At 46.9% G+C, this 18,019-nt stretch overlaps 1 protein-coding gene across 12 annotated transcripts in view; it reads right to left on the reverse strand.

Annotated features, from left to right (window-relative positions):
• LOC131673140 (dopamine receptor 2-like) overlaps window positions 1–18,019 on the reverse strand; it is a 923,047-nt gene that overhangs the window by 757,224 nt on the left and 147,804 nt on the right. The window lies entirely within an intron of this gene.

The raw sequence follows: 18,019 nt of genomic DNA on the forward strand, positions 1-18,019 counted from the left end.
TATAGTTTGGGTGCTGTTGTTCTTTCTAATGACGCAAATGCAAATTTAAAAACTGTTCAGAATATTCTTCCAGTAGAAGTAACAAACGTTCATGATACTCTATTTAAATTGAAAACTCATCCAGAAGAATTAGATGAATGAATTGATATTCACTGAGAAAAGCTTAACAGAAAATTCATATAAGTATACTCTGACATTGAAAAGTTGAAAAAAAATAATTAACCCAATCTTAACTATGTTTTATATCCAATCAGAAACATCGGCTATTCAATGTAAAACAGCAAATTTTTTAATTTCAGTTATTCTCCATCAGCATGAAGCTGAGTATATCATTCATACGTCTTTCTGATAATAATGAAAGTTCAAACGCAAATGATCAGTAAAAAAAAGTTCTGAATAGAAAACATACACTGTAAATTATTCAACCAACACCAAATCTATACTAAAATTATAGGGATATAAAAAACTATGAACTACAGTCGAACCCCCGGCATTTCTCGTTGCGGCACTTCTTTCGCCCCCGCACTTGTCGCTGGTTGCGCCGCGGCACTTCTCAAGGGGCAGGGCTGTACACTGCCCCTTGCGTACCAGTGGGGTCTCTCTGTCTCTTACGGCCTTATTGGAAGGCTTATTCTTCCCTCTTTATAATTTCAATAGATTTCCGAATATGTATGGATAATCCGACTTTAAACTTTTAGTTTTATGGATGCAGATAATCCGATTTTAAACTTATGAACCCCTTTATAATGATTTTACACTAACAAATTAGAATCTGACAAAAAAAAACGCGATAGAGAATGTCTTAGATTTTCTCGTCAAACCAATTGATGCTTTTAATTTTTTTAAAGAAAAAAAAATTTTCCGATTTATTTTTATAATAAACAAAATTTTTAGCGATTTATTTTTATAATAAAAATGTAACAAAAATATAAAAAAATATGGTATTAAAAAAAAGAAGTATTTCATTCGTTCATGTTTTACAAAGAAATTAAATAACTAATTATTGCCTATACATATGTAGAAATCATAAATAAAATTTATTTGCGTTCAATTTTTTAAATTATCAAAAATCAGTTGACTATCATATTAATTGTAGTTTGTTGTTAACGTATGAATTTTGTTTAATATAAGGCGCAGCTGCTTATTTTGAACTATTTTTGAGTGCCCCAAAGGGCCCACGCGGCAAGCTACAGTATGCCCATACCTGGCCGTACGCTCTGATTGGCTGCCGCTCACCGAGAAGTGCCGGGGCGAGCTACTCCCGAGAGCGAGAAGTGCCGGGGGTTCGACTGTATCTATAAATAATATGTTATATATTCGCAAAAAAGGCATCGATTTTATATTTACAAAAGAGCAAATTTGCATACTCTTTAACTAATTATTATTCAAATTCTATTTATTTAATAAACAAACTTTATTTTGAATATGCTTGTGCGCATCTCAAGCAATTTCTTGGTGTAAAAAGCTAATACAATTTCTTCATAAAGGGCCTAGCCGGATAAGATGGTCAAATCCTCCCACCCTAAAATTTCTAGCCAAAATTTCAGACACCTAGGTGCCTAGGGAAGCCCTATAGACCCAAAAACCTGACAAATAGTTTCTTGATGATACGGGCAATTTTTGAGCTAGAAAAAAAATAAAAAAATAAAATTATAGAATTTTTTTAATTTTACAAATCTATCCGGACGAAAAAATTTTTTGGTGCGAAATTCAACTTTTTAAATCGGTTTGAAATATTTAAAATTTATTTAAAAAAAAAAACGAAAAAAAAACAACAGGCTGGAAAAAATATGTTTTGTTCATTTTTTACTTTATTCTATATGCCTGAATTTTTTCAGATTTTTAGAAAAGGTGGAACATCGAAAAAAAATTAAAAACGCATTTTCCATGTATTTTTCCAGTTATAAGGACGATGTATAATAAAGGCTCCTCGTACATGACTGATTCTTTTGCATATTCTTGAAGTACTGTTCCAAAAACTACTCTCGGGCTATTTTGCGATTACACATAACAACTTTGCGATTACACATAAACAGCCTGGCCTATATCAAGCTCTGGTCGGATCAATCATTTAGGTACCTATACTCAATATGATCACAAAATCAATAGAAACTCTGTTATTATTTTATTTGTCCCAATATACTTGGGGTATAGTTGAAGAAAATCTTCAACAGGAAGTATCGAAAAACCATTTTGAAATAATTTCTTTATTATTCAATAGTTTTTACAACGAATAACAGGCACTGTACGTATGTATACATTTATGACATAATATTCAAAAAGGCAAACCTCATCTTTGATGGTAGTTTCATCAAGCACTTTACATAACAGGTTTTTGCTATTTGATAATCATTTGTAATTTGTAAATATGAAAATATGAACAGCAACGCTCATAAAGCAACGCCATCTTTATTTTTTTTGCACATGCGCAGAAGCAAGAAATTATGTACATGATCATTAATACTACTTATAGAATTTTTTACGAAAAAATTTTATACCTATTATTATTATTATTATTATTATTATTTTTTTGTTTTTTACAAAGAGTTGAAGAATCCTTTTTGCGGATTCCACTTAGTCTTTCTGACTAAGGGATTATGTGGGACTCCCCGAAAAAAAAATAGGCCTACCCACTAAACCGCCATCTCCTTGGTGTCCTTCCCTCCAGCTAGGGACTATGTTAATATTACTTCTGACTGGAGGTTCTGTCTGTGTTCGTCTGTTCGTGTCGTTCCTCCGTATCTCGTTACGTCGCGTCACTTCGTCTGTTCAGTCATCTGTCAGGCAGCCGTCCGCGTTCTTACGTCTCAGTATAGTTTCCGTATACGTAGCGACTAAGCGCTACCATTCGGGTTCATGTAGCATGAGAGCCAAGATGTTATCGGGGGTGATTCTGCCGGCCGTTTCTTCCAGTTCCTGTCTGAGTCTTGTCCAGCGGTCACACGCGAAAAACGTGTGTTCCGCGTCGTCTCGTTCGTGTCCACAGTACTTACAATCGGGTGTTCGTAGTCTGCTCATATTGTAGAGCTACCGTCGGAAGAACCCGTGGTCCGTCAAGAGCTGGGTGACGTAGAAATTTACATCACCAAATTTCCTTCCGAGCCACAGCCGCAAGTCCCGTATCAATCGTCTCTTCCAGTTACCACCTCATTCTTCTATCTATCGGCCTCGTCACTTGTCAATTGTCCTGTCATGCTTGGCGATCGCCGCGTTTTGTCGTTCTATGTCCGCGCTACTCCCGTAGATCCTTTTTCGTTCAAAGGCCAGAAGATCCACGGGTATTACGCCAGCCACCACCAAAACAGCCTGCACAGAGACTGTTAGGTAGGAGCAAGCGATTTGCAGTGCGCCCTGTCTCTGTACCATCATCATCGTCTTACAGTATTTTTTTGTTTTCAGGGAGTCTGCCCATATTTCCACGCCGTATAGAAGGATCGAGTAAGCTGTCGCCATTAACAGTCGTCGTTTTCCCGATCTCGGTCCCGTCGTATTTACCATCAGGCGACTCAAGGATGCTATCCTCTCTGCCGCTTTCCGGGTTGTTTTCTGTATATGAGGCCAGAAGGTCATCTTCGTATATCGAGGGTTACCCCAAGGTACTTGACTTCCCTCTTGGTCTCTATTTCGCATGATCCCACCGTCATGTGCAGTATCGTCTGTATGCGTCTTCTCGTGAGAAACATCAGTTCCATTTTTTCCGTTGCGAGTTGTAGTCCGTGGTCTGTCATCCACCGTCCGACTCGTCTGATGGTCTGGTTCAACGCCAGCTGCGCCAGCTCGGGTGACCTCTCCGTAACCACCTCCGCCACATCATCAGCGTAGGCGACGAGAGTCACTCCGAGCGGCATCCCAAGCTATCGTATAAGCCATTCCAGAAGTCAGGTCCCAGTATCGACCCCTGTGCCACCCCAGCGGTGACCTGTCTCGTTACTTGTCCCTCGATCGTCTGGTATGTTATCCGTCTGTTTGTTAGGTAATCGTCCACAACCCGAAGCAGGTATGGCTGGATTCCGAAGTTACTTTTCAGCACCTCCAAGATATCCTTCCAACTAGCCGAATTGAAAGCATTCCTAATGTCGAGCGTCGCCAGCAACACTATAGGTCGCGCTGCGTAGCAGTGTCTGTCTAGTTCCAGGAAAGAGTCGACCACGTTTTGGATCGCTCCAATCGCTTGTTTTGGCATTCCGTCGCGTAGTCTCCGGATGTGCAACACTTGCGGCAGCATTTCGTCCTGTCCTTACCTGTGCATTCAGCTTTCACATGGCCGAAGCCCAGACATCTGTAACATTTTGTCACCGTCAGTCGTTTGCGAACGCGGCAATACACCCAGCCATTTCCGATCCGACCACACCGAAGCAATACATCGGCTTCCCGCGATTCTCATTCGCAGATCGCCATATACTGCTCAGCGCGGTTTAGACCGAAAATGTAGACTCGAAAGTCCGTGTTTCGTCCCGTCTTTCGTCTGAGCGCGTCCGTCACGTCTTTCGGAGTCGCAACGCAGTCCAGATCCATGATCTCCAATTGGACCTTGGGGGTCATGGCCCTGACACTGCCCGCTTCCCCGATCGTATTTTGGATCTGTCATCCAAACATCTCACGTCCGTTTGGCTTGTCTGCGTCTACCTGTAGCTTCAGAAGATATAAGCCGTTCTTCGTTTTTCTCAGTGTTGTTATCTGCACGTGGCTCTCCTTCGTGTCTGATCGTTTTCGTGTTATCGTCTGCCAGTCCTTGGTCGGTTCCGTCGTCGGTGGCCTCTTTTGTGAGGGCTCCGGCGTGGTTCCGACCGGCGAACGTTTTCGTTTCGTCCGTAGCGTTTCTTCGTTATTCGTCGCTGTCTTGTCTGTATTGTTGTTGTCTTGGGAACGTCTTTCCGAAACTGTGTCCGATCGCTTGTGCAGCGCAATGTCCACAGTCTCGAGAATTGTCTCAATTTCCGTCTTCACTGTCATGTTCATGTTCTTTAGTATGTTTGCTGCCTTGGCTATTTTCGTCGCCGTCTCTTGTATGAGCCGCAGCAGTTCCGTCACGTCTCGTGTATCGTTTGTTATTGTCGGTGTTCGTCCTGTCGTCGGTTCTTTGCTGTCAGCGGCAGAGACGTAGCTCACCCCGCTGCCGCCGCTTGACACACTGTCCGTCCTCTGTCGTCTCGGTAAGTTCAGTAAATTCGTGTCGTTTTTTCGTGTCGTTCTTCCCATTCCCATGCACAAAGTGTGGCCCTCAAAATCCGTGACGCTGCCCGTGGCCACCGGGGCTTTCACCCGATCGGAACCCGGGGTCGATTCTTCCTGAGAAGGAGTTACCACTTGAGGTATATCTGTGTTTTCATTGTGCATTTTTCATAGTTTTGTGTCCCGTTATGCTAAAGGTCCCTCGTGGTCGCAACTCCACTAACCGCGCTGGAACGAAGCACGGTCCCTAAGGTCCCCTCCCCTGTGTGTTCAGTGTTCCTCCCTGTGATGTGTGCGTGTATGTAAGTGCCCATAGGCGAAACCGGTCTTCGTTCATGGGGAGAGCCAGTTTAGAGGGATCCCCTTTACTCGCTTTCGGGCGGCTCCGTTTATAGGAGTCCCCGACCAATCGCTTTTCGGTAAGACCCGTTTATAGGGTCGCCGAGCATTCACTTCCCCGGTTTTCCAGAAGGCGTGTGTGTGTGAGTGTTTGCGTAGTGTGTGTGTGGGTATGTGTATAAGTGATTAATGATTAGACACATCGGCAGAATACCATTATCTTTTGTGTCATTTGTGAGCCATATCTTCCTCTTGGCCGTGTCCGTTATAGGGTTGCTGCTCAGAGCATTGACGCGACGGACAACGTTTCCACCGGGCACGTCGTGGACGTTGGAAGCTAGCATTTGCCCAGTGAGGTGTTACCACTCACTGAATCAGCCCGGCATTATTATTATTATTATTATTATTATTATTATTTTTTTTTTTTTTTTTTATGGTGGTAAAAAAACAGGATAAATCCTCATGGACCATAACGGTTGGAGTGTGACGGCAGTTTACCGAAGCTACCCACCTACACTCTCCCACCCGCCGTGTGACGTGACTCGCTGATCCTCTCAGACCGGGCTGTTTCAAGCGATCTATCAATCGAGCGCAAGGAGCCTCCGGGTCGTCGAAGACCAGCTGACTGCCCAAATCCCGCTTCTCTTCAACCGGAGGGTAAACTGTCCGGGGAAGAGTAGTAAAGTCCACCTACACTATACTCCAGCGGGGAACCGCGTAAGCATTACTTCCCGCTGGAGAACCGCGTCAAGTCCTCTCGTTGTCCACGGGTCCTGTATCGTTTCGTTACGTCCGTTTATTCACATTCATCCATTTGTTCACACCATTTACTCTCGCATTTTTCTCGTCTAACACTCGACTTCCAGGCAACCGTCCGCCTTTTTCCCTCGTAGGATAGTCTCAACGTACGTTGCCGTTACCGTCCAGTAGTCTTTGTCTTGTAGCATCTTTGCCACAATGTTGTTGGGCGTGATGTTTCCAAGTGTCGTCTCCAGTCTTTGCCTTTCGTCGTTCCAGTGTGAGCATTTGAAAAATGTATGCTCTGCGTCATCACATTTGTGTCCACAGTATTTATAGTCGGCGCTGTTAACTTTGTCTCTGTCAAACAGATATTTCCTGAAGTACCCGTGGCCGGTAAGAAACTGGGTCAGGTAAAAATTCACTTCCCCAAATTGCCTCTCCGTCCACGGTCTCAGGTCGTCAATGAGTCGTCTAGTCCATGCTCCGTTCGTGCTTATCCTCCATTGTTTGTTCCAGTCCGTCATCGTCCTAGTTCTTTCGTCCTGGGCGGCTTCCGTTCTGGTCATGTCACTGTTTCGTTCGTACACGCGTTTCCGCTCTCTGGCGAGCATGTTTATCGGGATAACCCCCGCCACCACCAGGACAACCTCAGCCGAGACTGTCCTGTAGGCGCAGGCTATCCTCAGTGCTCCCTGTCTTTGTACGTTTGTCAGTCGTTTGCAGTATTTCTTGACCCCCAACGCGTCGGCCCACACCTCCGCCCCGTAGAGCATGATCGAGTGGGTCGTTGTCATCAGTAGTCGTATCTTCCATTGTCTCGGTCCAAATGTATTTGCCATAAGACGACTGAGAGCGGAAGTCCTCTCTGCCGCCTTCCTCGCTGTCTGTTGTATGTGCGGCCAGAAGGTCATCTTCGTATCTAGGGTCACCCCCAGATACTCGACCGCCCTACTGGTCCGCAGCGATACCTCTCCGACTGTCATGGGAATCAGGGTATTAATCCTGCTTCCCGTCAGAAGGATGAGTTCTGTCTTGGCCAGGGCAAGGCTAAGTCCGCGTTCAGTCATCCATCTATTGATTCGTAGCATCGCGCGGTTCAGAAGCATTTGCGCCAGCTCCGGGGTACGGGCTATTATCACCACAGCCACATCATCGGCGTAGGCAACCAGCTCCACCCCCGGTGGCATCGGTAGTCTTAGTAGTGCGTCGTACAGTATGTTCCAGAAGTCGGGTCCAAGGATTGAACCTTGGGCGACTCCTGCTGTGATTCGTCTGGTCACTGTTCTGTCGGTCGTCTCGTATCGAATCCATCTGTCGTGTAGGTACTCCCTCATCACCCGCATCAGGTATTCGGGAACCCTGAAAGTTTGTAGGGCCTCCAGAATATCCCCCCACCGAGCGGAGTTGAAGGCATTCCTGACATCAAGAGTCGCGAGAAGTACTATTGGCCTCACTCCGTAGCACACGCGCCCCGTCCGCCGAAAGGCGTCGGTCACTTGTCGAATCGCCCCTATAGTTGAGCAGCCCCGTCTGAATCCGTACTGGTTTCCTGCAAGTCCTCCGTTTGCAGTTACCGCGTTCGTCAGTCTTGGTTTCAATAACGCTTCGTAAAGTTTACCCGCTGTGTCTAGCGCATCGGTTTTTACTGTCCTTTATTTTAGTAGTCAGTCTCTTACGTGCCATCTTGTACGCTGTCGATAGTTCGTCCGCGTCTGGTCTGCTCTTTTTGCGTGCGCGGTTCATCCTCCGGCGGCAGGCAATGCATTCCCCACGGAGGAGGCCAATCTCGTCCGTCCACCAGTACATTGCTCGTTTGTACGTTCGGCCCTTGCGTCGAGTCATCGTGGCGTCGCACAGTTCCGTTATCAGTTCCATTGTCTTGTCCGTTATCCATTCGGCACGCTCCCGCAGACCAAGCTCTGCCGGGACAGACTCGGCGGGTAACGGTGCCTCCCTTAGCAGTTTGTCAAACAGCTCTCTATCTTGTCGTCGTAGGTTCCAATACGTTGAAGTCCTGTCTCTAGTTTGTCAGTTTCGTACGTTCGTCGATTGATCTGTCACCTCAAAGACGATGTGCTGATGATCGCTGGCTGTATAGTCCTCGGTCACCCGCCATCCTCTTATCCGTGACGAGATCCTGTCTGACGTCATCGTCACATCGGGTATTGAGTATCCGAAGCCCGGTCGTCTATAGGTCATTGTCGTCCCTTGGTTGACCACTACCAGATCAAGCCTTGCAGCCATCTCCAGAAGCAGTCTTCCTCGTTTGTCCGTCGTTGTCATACCCCACTCGACCGCTCTCGCGTTCATGTCTCCCGCGACGACAAAGTCACCCGGGAGACCTGTGAGGGCGTCTTCCAGCTTACCGACTTTTTCCTCGTACACTGCCATCGTGCAGTTTGGGGTCAAATATACGCTGACGTAGGTGACGGAATCAACCCTCACCCACGCGTAATCTTCCCCCCTGCCAGACGCTTGTATTCTCCTAGCCGGTTTGCCTTTGACCCATATGGCCGACGTACCGAGGGTATTCGAGAACCAGCCGTTCTGCTCTCGTAAGTCCCACAGTTGCTCGCTCAGTGTCAGTATGTCTACGTTTCGTTCCTTCGCTATCTGTGATACAAGCAGCTGAGCTGCCTCACACCTACGCAGGTTTCCTCGTAAGATTCCTGTCTATGTCGTGTCTGCTTCCGGCACTCCTCCAGCGCTGCCCGGTAGGCCGCGCACGCTCCCGTTCCCGGGACGTGCGCCCTCTCCGTTGCACGCGCCTCGGAACATAGGAAGCACGTCGGCTGTTTGGTGAGGCAGGCTCTCCCGACATGGCCGGTCCCCGCGCACCTCCAACAGCACTGTCCTCTGTCAGGTCCTGTGCAGTCCGTTCGTCTATGTCCGTATCCGAGGCACCGGTAGCACCTCGGGACCGTCAATCTTTCTCTCAGCCGACAGTTGACCCAGCCGATCTTGATTCTGCCCTTCTTGAGCAGTTTGTGGGCCGTGTCTCTGTCTGCTTCGAACACTGCCATACAAACGTCGTGTTTATTTCGTCCGAAAATGTGGATCTTATAGTCCGCATCTTGTCCTGTTTCTCGTTTCAATGCGTTCTGTACATCATTCGTGTCTGTAACACAGTCGAGGTCTAGTATCTCTAGCGTCTGTCCGTGTGTCATGTCTCGTACATTACCCTCATTTCCAAGAGTAATCTGGAGTTTCTCCTGGAACTTCCGTCTTGCGTCTGCGTTACAGCGAAAACGCATGAGGAGTCCTCCGTCCTTAGTCTTTCGATATCCCGAGATACTCACTTTAGAGCCCTCGGGATTGATCTCCGTCTTTAGTCGGCGCAAGGTATCCGCGTACGTTCGTCCGTCGTTTGGCCGTACCAGTATAACGTTGGTCCCCCCCTTCCGGCGGGAACCAGCCGCCCTGGGCCGGTTCTTGTCTAGTTCGGGCCGTTTGTTCCCGTGGATAGGCGCCGCCGCTGCGGATGTCGAAGCTAGTGGCCTCTCCCTCCGCGCGCCCAGTGCCACCACAGGGGTAGTCTGGTGCGTCTTCTGTTTGAGGGAAGTCGTCTCCGTCATTTGGTCATTAGTCTTCTGTTTAGACTTCCTCTTTTTTCTGTTCGCGGAGTTCACCGTGGTCCAGCCTGACTCGTCCGCAACCCTTTGATAGGCCACGGCTTGCTCAGGGCTGGCCCCCGTGTTCTCCCTCTTTCTTTTCTGTCTTTCTGTCCTCCTATCGTTTACGGACTCCAGGAGGGGATTTAGGCGGTCGCATTCACTCCATGCAATCTCCACCGCCTCCTTTATTACAGCCATACTAGTCGTTATGTCCGTACTAATATTTCTCTGTATCTTAGTCCGTGCCTCCATCTTTTCGAGCGCGGCATCAATGCGCCTGAGCTGCGTGCGAAACAGCTGGAGGTTTTCTGTCATATGTCCGTTGTCATTGTCCACGTCTTTCATGTCGGCGTCAGTGTTGGAGGTCTGCTTTTCGGAGCCCTCGTTTTTCCGCGCAGGTGGCACTTGTATGCGCCGCAGCGGTACCGTCACGTCTCGTGTATCACTAGTTCTTGTCGGTGTTCGTCCTGTCGTTGGTTCTTGGCCCTCAGCGGCAGAGACGTAGCTCACCCCGCTGCCGCCGCTTGACCCACTGTCCGTCCTCTGTCGTCTCGGTATGTTCAGTAGTTTCTTGTCGTTTTTTCTTGTCTTTCCCCCCATTCCCGTGCACAAAGTGCGGCCCTCAAAATCCGTGCCGCTGCCCGTGGCCACCGGGGCTTTCACCCGATTGGAACCCGGGGAGGATTCCTCCTGAGAAGGAGTTACCACTTGAGGTACATCAATGTTTTCATTGTGCATATTCATATTGTTGGTTTTGTCCCGTTGTGCTGAAGGTCTCTCGTGGTCGCGACTCCACGAACCGCGCTGGGACAACGCACGGCCCCTGAGGTCCCCCCCTGTATGTTTACCCTGTGTGTTCAGTGTTCCCCTCTGTGGTGTGTGCGTGTACGTGAGTGCCCATAGGCGAAACCGGGCTTCATTCACGGAGAGAGTCCGTTTAGAGATATCCCCTTCTCTCGCTTTCGGGCGGCTTCGTTTATAGGAGTCCCCGACCATTCGCTTTTCGGTAAGACCCGTTTATAGGGTCACCGAGCATTCACTTCTCCGGTTTGCCAGAAGGCGTGTGTGTGTGAGTGTTTGCGTAGTGTGTGTGTGGGTATGTGTATAAGTGATTAATGGTTGGACACATCGGCAGAATACCATTATCTTTTGCGTCATTTGTCAGCCATATCTTCATCTTGGCCGTGTCCGTTATAGCGTTGCTGCTCAGAGCATTGACGCGACGGACAACGTTTCCACCGGGCACGTCGTGGACGTTGGAAGCTAGCATTTGCCCAGTGAGGTGTTACCACTCACTGGACCAGCCCGGCATTATTATTATTATTATTATTATTATTATTATTATTCCAAAGATTGATAAGTACAGCAAAACACGGAGTGGAGCTTTGCTGATAAAGTTTAAAGGTAAGACTGGGAGTACCACCGCTGCTGCTAACGCCCTGACAACAGCTGTTAAAGCCACCGGCCAATTAGAAAGCGTACCGGCTACGACCACTGTCAGGATCTTCGACTTAAACAGCGGAAATACAGTAGAGCAGGTCTAAACAGCAGTAAAAAAGGCCATCCCGGGGTTGGCTGAAGATCCTGTAGTGAAACTCTCGAACCCTAATCAGAGGGAACAGGTGATAGCTTTTGTTAACTTACCAGCTAGGAATGCGGTTACTTTCATGAAAATGAAAGTCTTACTCGTAGGCCCCTTTAGCTGCAGGATCAGGCAGTACAATCCCGTAAAACGGTGCTACAAATGCCTTGGGTTCGGGCATACGTCGTACACGTGTAAAGGCCCAGACAGAACAGATTACTGCTACAAATGCGCTGAAATAGGGCATAAGGCAGGAGCTTGCACAAAGGAAGAAAAATGTATTGCCTGCATAGACGCTGGAGTACCAGAAGAGGACACGAAGCACGGTCTGGGAACAGGAAAATGTAAGACCTACAGCGAGGCATGGGAGAAGCCTAACTTTAAGACAGCAAGAAGATGACAAGGGTACTACAAGGAAACATCCGTCGCTGCCCTGCGACTTTCGCTCTACTACAGGTAATGGTCAAAGAAAAAAAGGTGGACATCGCACTGATAAGTGAAATTGGCACAGCACAAATAGACGGATCGAACTGGATCGCGGATAAGCTGCACAAGGCTGCGGTTTGGATTCCAGAGCCAGACCACCTGACTATAGACGATAGAGGCAATGGGAACGGATTCGCTTGGATCAGAAGCGGCACGATCACCTACGTGAGCTGCTACTTCAGACCTATCACCCCCGGCAAACCAGACAGTATCGACGAATACCTCGACGGAATGGAGGACGTGCTACGAAACATGCAAGGCAGCATTATCCTCGGAGGAGACTTCAACTCTAGTGCCCTGGAATAGGGATCGGCGGAGACCAACTCGAGAGGACGAAAGGTCTTGGATATGGCAGCCAGACTCGGACTGGAGGTGCTGAACGACGGTACAAGAACATTCAGAAGAGACAGCCAAAGAGAGACTGTGCCTGATATCTCCTTTGCCTCAGAAGATATAGCAGGATCTATAAATGACTGGGGAGTACTAGATGAATTTAACAATAGCGATAATCTATATATCACCTTCTCCACTGGCCAATCCCAGCAGAGAAGAAAACAACAGCGTGCCCCTAGATGGAATCTAGCGAAGCTGAACGAAGTAAAGTTCAGATCAGTGATACAGCAAGGAGAAAAAACACTAGCGGAAATGCCGGCGGAAAGTACAGAAGATGCGGAACGCCTCGTGGAAGCAACAATGGAACTCTTCGAGCGTACTTGCGCGGCGTCAATGCCAAGGAAGGACGACAAAAAAGGAAGACCCCCAGTCTACTGGTGGAATAATGAGATCGCGGATCTACGAAGAGAGTGCCAGCGCCTGAGAAGAAGAACTCAACGAGCAAGAAGAGGAAATGATCGGAATGTGATAGAAACGCGTAAGGTGGACGAGAGAAAAGCAAGAAAGCTACTCGGCCTAGCCATCAAGATGAGTAAATCATCGCACTGGAGAGCTCTCTGTGCCGAAGTGGATAATGATCCGTGGGGCCTGGGTTACAAAATCATACTAAAGAAACTCGGAAAGTACGCAAAACCACCACCACGCGACACCGAAGTGATAGACGAAATAGTCGCAACACCATTTCCAGAACACGAAGAGAGGCAGATCCATCAAGTAGAAGTCTAGGCTGACGAGATCCCCTCTTTCACCGAAAGAGAACTGGAAACAGCAGTGAGATCCATGAAGAACCAGAAAGCCCCAGGGCCCGACGGAATCCCTTCTGAAATTCTGAAGCTGGTCAGAGAAATAGCGCCCTACACCTTGTTGCGCATGTACAACGCATGCCTGAAAACAGGGTGTTTTCCAAAAAGGTGGAAAAGGCAGAAACTGGTGCTCATAGGCAAAGGGAAAGGTGACCCAAATAGTGCATCGGGCAATCGTCCTTTGTGCATGCTGGACACAGCGGGCAAAGTGCTAGAAAAGCTCATCAGACCTAGACTTCAGGCAGCTGTATTGGCTGGAGGAGACCTCTCCGAAAGACAATTTGGATTTCGCAGGGGCAAATCCACGGCCGACGCAGTTGCAGTAGTAAGAGAAACGTTTCAGAAAGAACAACATAAGAACCAACTTTCGAAGGAGGTTGTACTACTTGCAACTATCGACATCAAGAACGCGGTCAACTCGGCCGCATGGGAAAACATGGTGAGTCCTCTGAGAGATAAATATAACGTCCCCCCCTATCTATTTCGCATGGTGGACGATTATCTCAACGACAGACAGCTCCTATATGAAACCAGAGACGGTATGAGAGTTAAGAAAGTAACCGCTGGAGCCGCACAAGGGTCAATCCTGGGACCAAAGCTGTGGAACATATCGTATGATGATATCCTGAGACTGAAACTGTCCGATGGGTGTTACTTGATAGGCTACGCAGACGATATAGCAATCGTCATCACAGGAAGAAACAAGGGGGAAATCCAGTGGAAATTATCCAGCGTAATGCGGATACTCAGGAGATGGCTGGATGACCACGGCCTGGATCTTGCGGCTGAAATGACCGAGCTCATCTTCCTCACAAGGAGGCATAGGGCTACCTTCGATAACATCCAAGAGATGCATGTTGAGGGCCTCGATATCGAGACGAAGGAGCACATTAAATATCTGGGTTTCACCCTAGACTCGAAGATGAGTTTCGGTGAACACATCAGAAAAGCAGCGGATAAGGCATCGGCGGTTACACAATCGCTCAGCCGACTAATGAGAAACGTCGGCGGCTCCAGGGCCAGCAAGAGGAAACTTCTAATGTCAGTCACAGACTCCATCCTACTCTACGGATCGGAGATATGGGGAGAGACACCGCAAAAGGAAGTTTACCGCATAAAAATAGCTCGAGTCCAGCGTAGGGCTGCTCTCAGAATTAGTAGTGCATACCGCACGGTATCAGAGCCTGCGGTATTAGCTATTGCGGGAGTTATCCCAGTAGACTTGCTGGCGTTGGAGCGGAAGACGCTTTACGAAAGAAGACGCGACGCAGAAGGAACTGGCCAAGCCTTGGACAGAGTAAAGATAGCGGCAGAGGAAAGGACTGCAACTGTCGACCAGTGGCAACAGAGGTACGAAGGGGACCACCGAGGCAGGTGGACCGCACGCCTCTTGCCAAAACTTAAAGAGTGGATAGAAAGGGGCCACGGGGAAGTAAACTATTACCTTACCCAACTGATGTCCGGACACGGGTACTTTCGATCTTACCTGTAGAAGCAGGGAAAGGTAGCAAGCCCTAACTGCCTCGGCTGCGGACACGACGTCGACAGTGCAGAACACACTTTCTTCACGTGTGATCTGTGGCAAGCAGAACGACGACTATTAGAGAATAAGATTGGACAATTCACTCCCGAAAACATCGTGGAGTTGATGCTCAAGAAAGAAGAAAACTGGAACGCCGTAGCCAAGTTCGTGGAAACGGTTCTAAGGTTGAAGAAAGGACGTGGACTGGTCGACGATTAAGAAAGAAGAGACCACGCAAGCCTGGAGGCGGGCGTGGGACACCGACGAGTAACCCCGTGAGTGATCTCCGGAAGAAGAGGAAAAGAAAGGAGTAAACGCCATACCAGCGAAGAAAAGGCCACCCTTTGTAATGCGAAAGTGGGTCTAGGGTGGTGTTCTCATGTTTGATGAGAATTGGTAAAAAGAAGAAGGGTTTTAGTGGATCGTACAAGTAAGGTACAGCCCCACACACCAGTGAGTCTTGCATGGCCACTGACGGTGCGGTTGCGCATTTCCCCCCTCTTCGGAAAAAAAAAAAAATTATTATTATTGACAATTTATTGTGAGTGCCTAAAATATGTGAGTTGAACAAACTATTTACTTGTTTGTACATTTGGTTTAAGGAATTTTCCGTACGACGTGTGGACACAGTAAGTCTATAACGTAAGCCTAACGCCTATAATTTGTTTTTACGGCATTAACAGTAATTATACTGATGAACGATGTGGATAAAATCTTTTGTTTATTTGAATGTAACGGAGAATTTGTGACTGTTCCCGTCTGGGTAGCTCGCGGTCGTCCGCACAAATTATTCCCATGACTAAATAATGCATCGAGCATAAACTCGTTAAACATACAGATTCGAAATCGGGATGAGAAATAATACAGCGGCGAATAAACACAACAGCGGATTAACACACTAATCCTTTACTTGTCAACAATAAATTACAAGACGACAATCTTACGCCTATACATTACGAGCGGCACAATAACAAACGCGAATGCGAAAGTGAATCGGTTGCTGCTCATCCTGCCGATTCCCTTGTTAAAACTAAATGTTACAATAAATGCCCGATAAAACACTTTCCGCCGTTAAACTATCAACCGGGTAGCCAGCAGATCTGCCGTGCTACTATCCATAAACTGATGACAAAACATGCAAGAGAGAGAGAGAGAAACAAGAGAACGAAAACACGGCACCGACCTCGACCCTCAGCCCCTCTGACGGCTAGGGCGCTCTGCAGTGTGACGTCACTGATGTGCTCCTCGCTGACCGTCTCGTTGGTGTTTGTTGTCGTCGTTGTTTTCCTCTTTCTGGTCCTCTCGTTCGCTCTACAATACTACTGCCTTATTCTGTTGTTCCGCTCGTTGCTGTTGTTGTTTCTGCTGCCTTTCGGTTGCTCGGTACTTCAGCGGTATCGAAGACTGCTCAGGCGCGCACCCGTGCACCACGCCGGTACTCACACGCACCGGTGCCGGGTATCCTTCGGGACACGGCTGGGCGCGACCCAGCCTCACACTCAAATATTCGTCCGCGCACCGGTCGAGTCTTCGAAAACGAACAAACATCGATGAGGTCGCAGGGCTAACTCCGGAAAACCGTTAACTTTCGGTTTAATCCGCGCGCTACTTTCTCTGCTTACAGCCTAGCAGAGATTCTCCCGAATTTTCTGCGATGATCCGCAATTCGAGGGCTCTCTCTCTCTCTCTCTTTCTCTCTCTCTCCTTTCTTCTGCGCCATCTCCATCACTCCAGCCGTCAGCTCAGCCCGTGTACCGCACCTCGTAAACAAAAACCAAGCATGAGTGTGCGTGCCATACGCACATACTCTCAGCTTGGCGCGGCGCACGGACATTTGCGAGAGCCAAACGGACGAAATCGGCCTAGCCGAGATTCTCCGTTACATGACGAACTATCAAATAACATAATTATTTTTAACATTACGGAAAAAAATTGATTAGTGTTTTAACTTTAAAATGCAATCTGCACCACGGGTATTGTGTATGTGTTTACATGTTTTTATATAACGTTTCTTTCTTGATCCCTGGTTATGTAATTATTTTGACTTTTAAAAAACTCATTTAACTTTTTCATAGTGTTCAACAAATAATTTCACAGTGAAAATGTAATATTTTCAAAAGCTTATTTTTGAGGTTAATGTGAATATTAGTAGTCTACACCTATAATGTAATCATAAAAATTCATGTTCCAGAATTGTACTTCAACTAATGTGATTTATGATTTTCACGAGAAACAATCTCTTAACTTAATCTTGTATTATCTTTACAGATTACAGAAAAGTTATAGATATTAATTGAACATTAAAATCATAGTTTTATGGGAAATATGCTGTATTTAAAAAATTAATATAGTGTATTCAAAAAATTATCTGGTGACAAGTTTTTTAAGAAAATTATTCTTTTAGAATGAATGGTTTATGGAACAAAAATTGTGATGACAACATGAAAAATATTTTTGGAGTACCGTAGAATCTTTTGTCTGCGACTTGATGAATATCTGCTTTAATATTCTAACATTTTTGCATTTGCTGTTGTAAAAATTGGTAAATGTTTGTCTACGCTTTTCATCTTGAGTTACTTGGATAATAGACGGCTTTTCAGATATCAATTTCATGTCGGTAGTAATATTGTAACGCTTTCATTTATTGAAAAATAAAAACAAGATTTTTTCACTTTAATATGTAATCTACAAACCAATCATTCAAATAAAAAAAGTTAACCAAATGATCCTATTATCCTAAACTTAATTTAAATTTTCTAAATTCAAAGTACCACTGAGATATATTAGTTCACATCACCAATAACAAAAAGAAATATTTTTATATGTTGTGACGGTAAACGTTAAATTAGCGCTGATAACCTAACTTAATTGCTGCCTGGGAGGGCAGCACCTACCGGGGGGGACGAAATACGTAACGAAGGAATTCGGCACGCGAGCAGACGGAACGCGCGCGATTGAAACCGAACTAGTGAAGCTCTAGCCATCACCACGTTCGCTCGCTTTTGCTTCGCTAACACCGATTTATGTGCCGCCGATACCGGAAGCCTACACAAAAATACGTGCCAGTGATCCAGGACAGTAACCATCGTTGACGTGGTGCCACACACCTGCAGAGGGAAGGAGTCCGAGCCGACGAAGGAGAGTGTGTGAGGTTTCGCCATCGAGGGCGAAGCCGTGTGTGCGCGCATTCGCGACTGGCGACAAACGAACAAAAACAATTCCGCGCAGTGTGTGACTCTGTCATTTTCTCCGTACGCCTGCAATAATAAGGTAAGCTGGCCAGCTTAATCTCGCGATCGCGGTTGCATGTTCAATAATTAATTTCCGACATTCGAAGCGTCCATGTAGCGGCTCTAACAACAAAGAG

This window comes from Phymastichus coffea, unplaced genomic scaffold, assembly GCF_024137745.1.
Source record: "Phymastichus coffea isolate CEN01 unplaced genomic scaffold, Cenicafe_Pcof_1.1 PCOF00013, whole genome shotgun sequence".
Lineage (NCBI taxonomy): Eukaryota > Metazoa > Arthropoda > Insecta > Hymenoptera > Eulophidae > Phymastichus > Phymastichus coffea.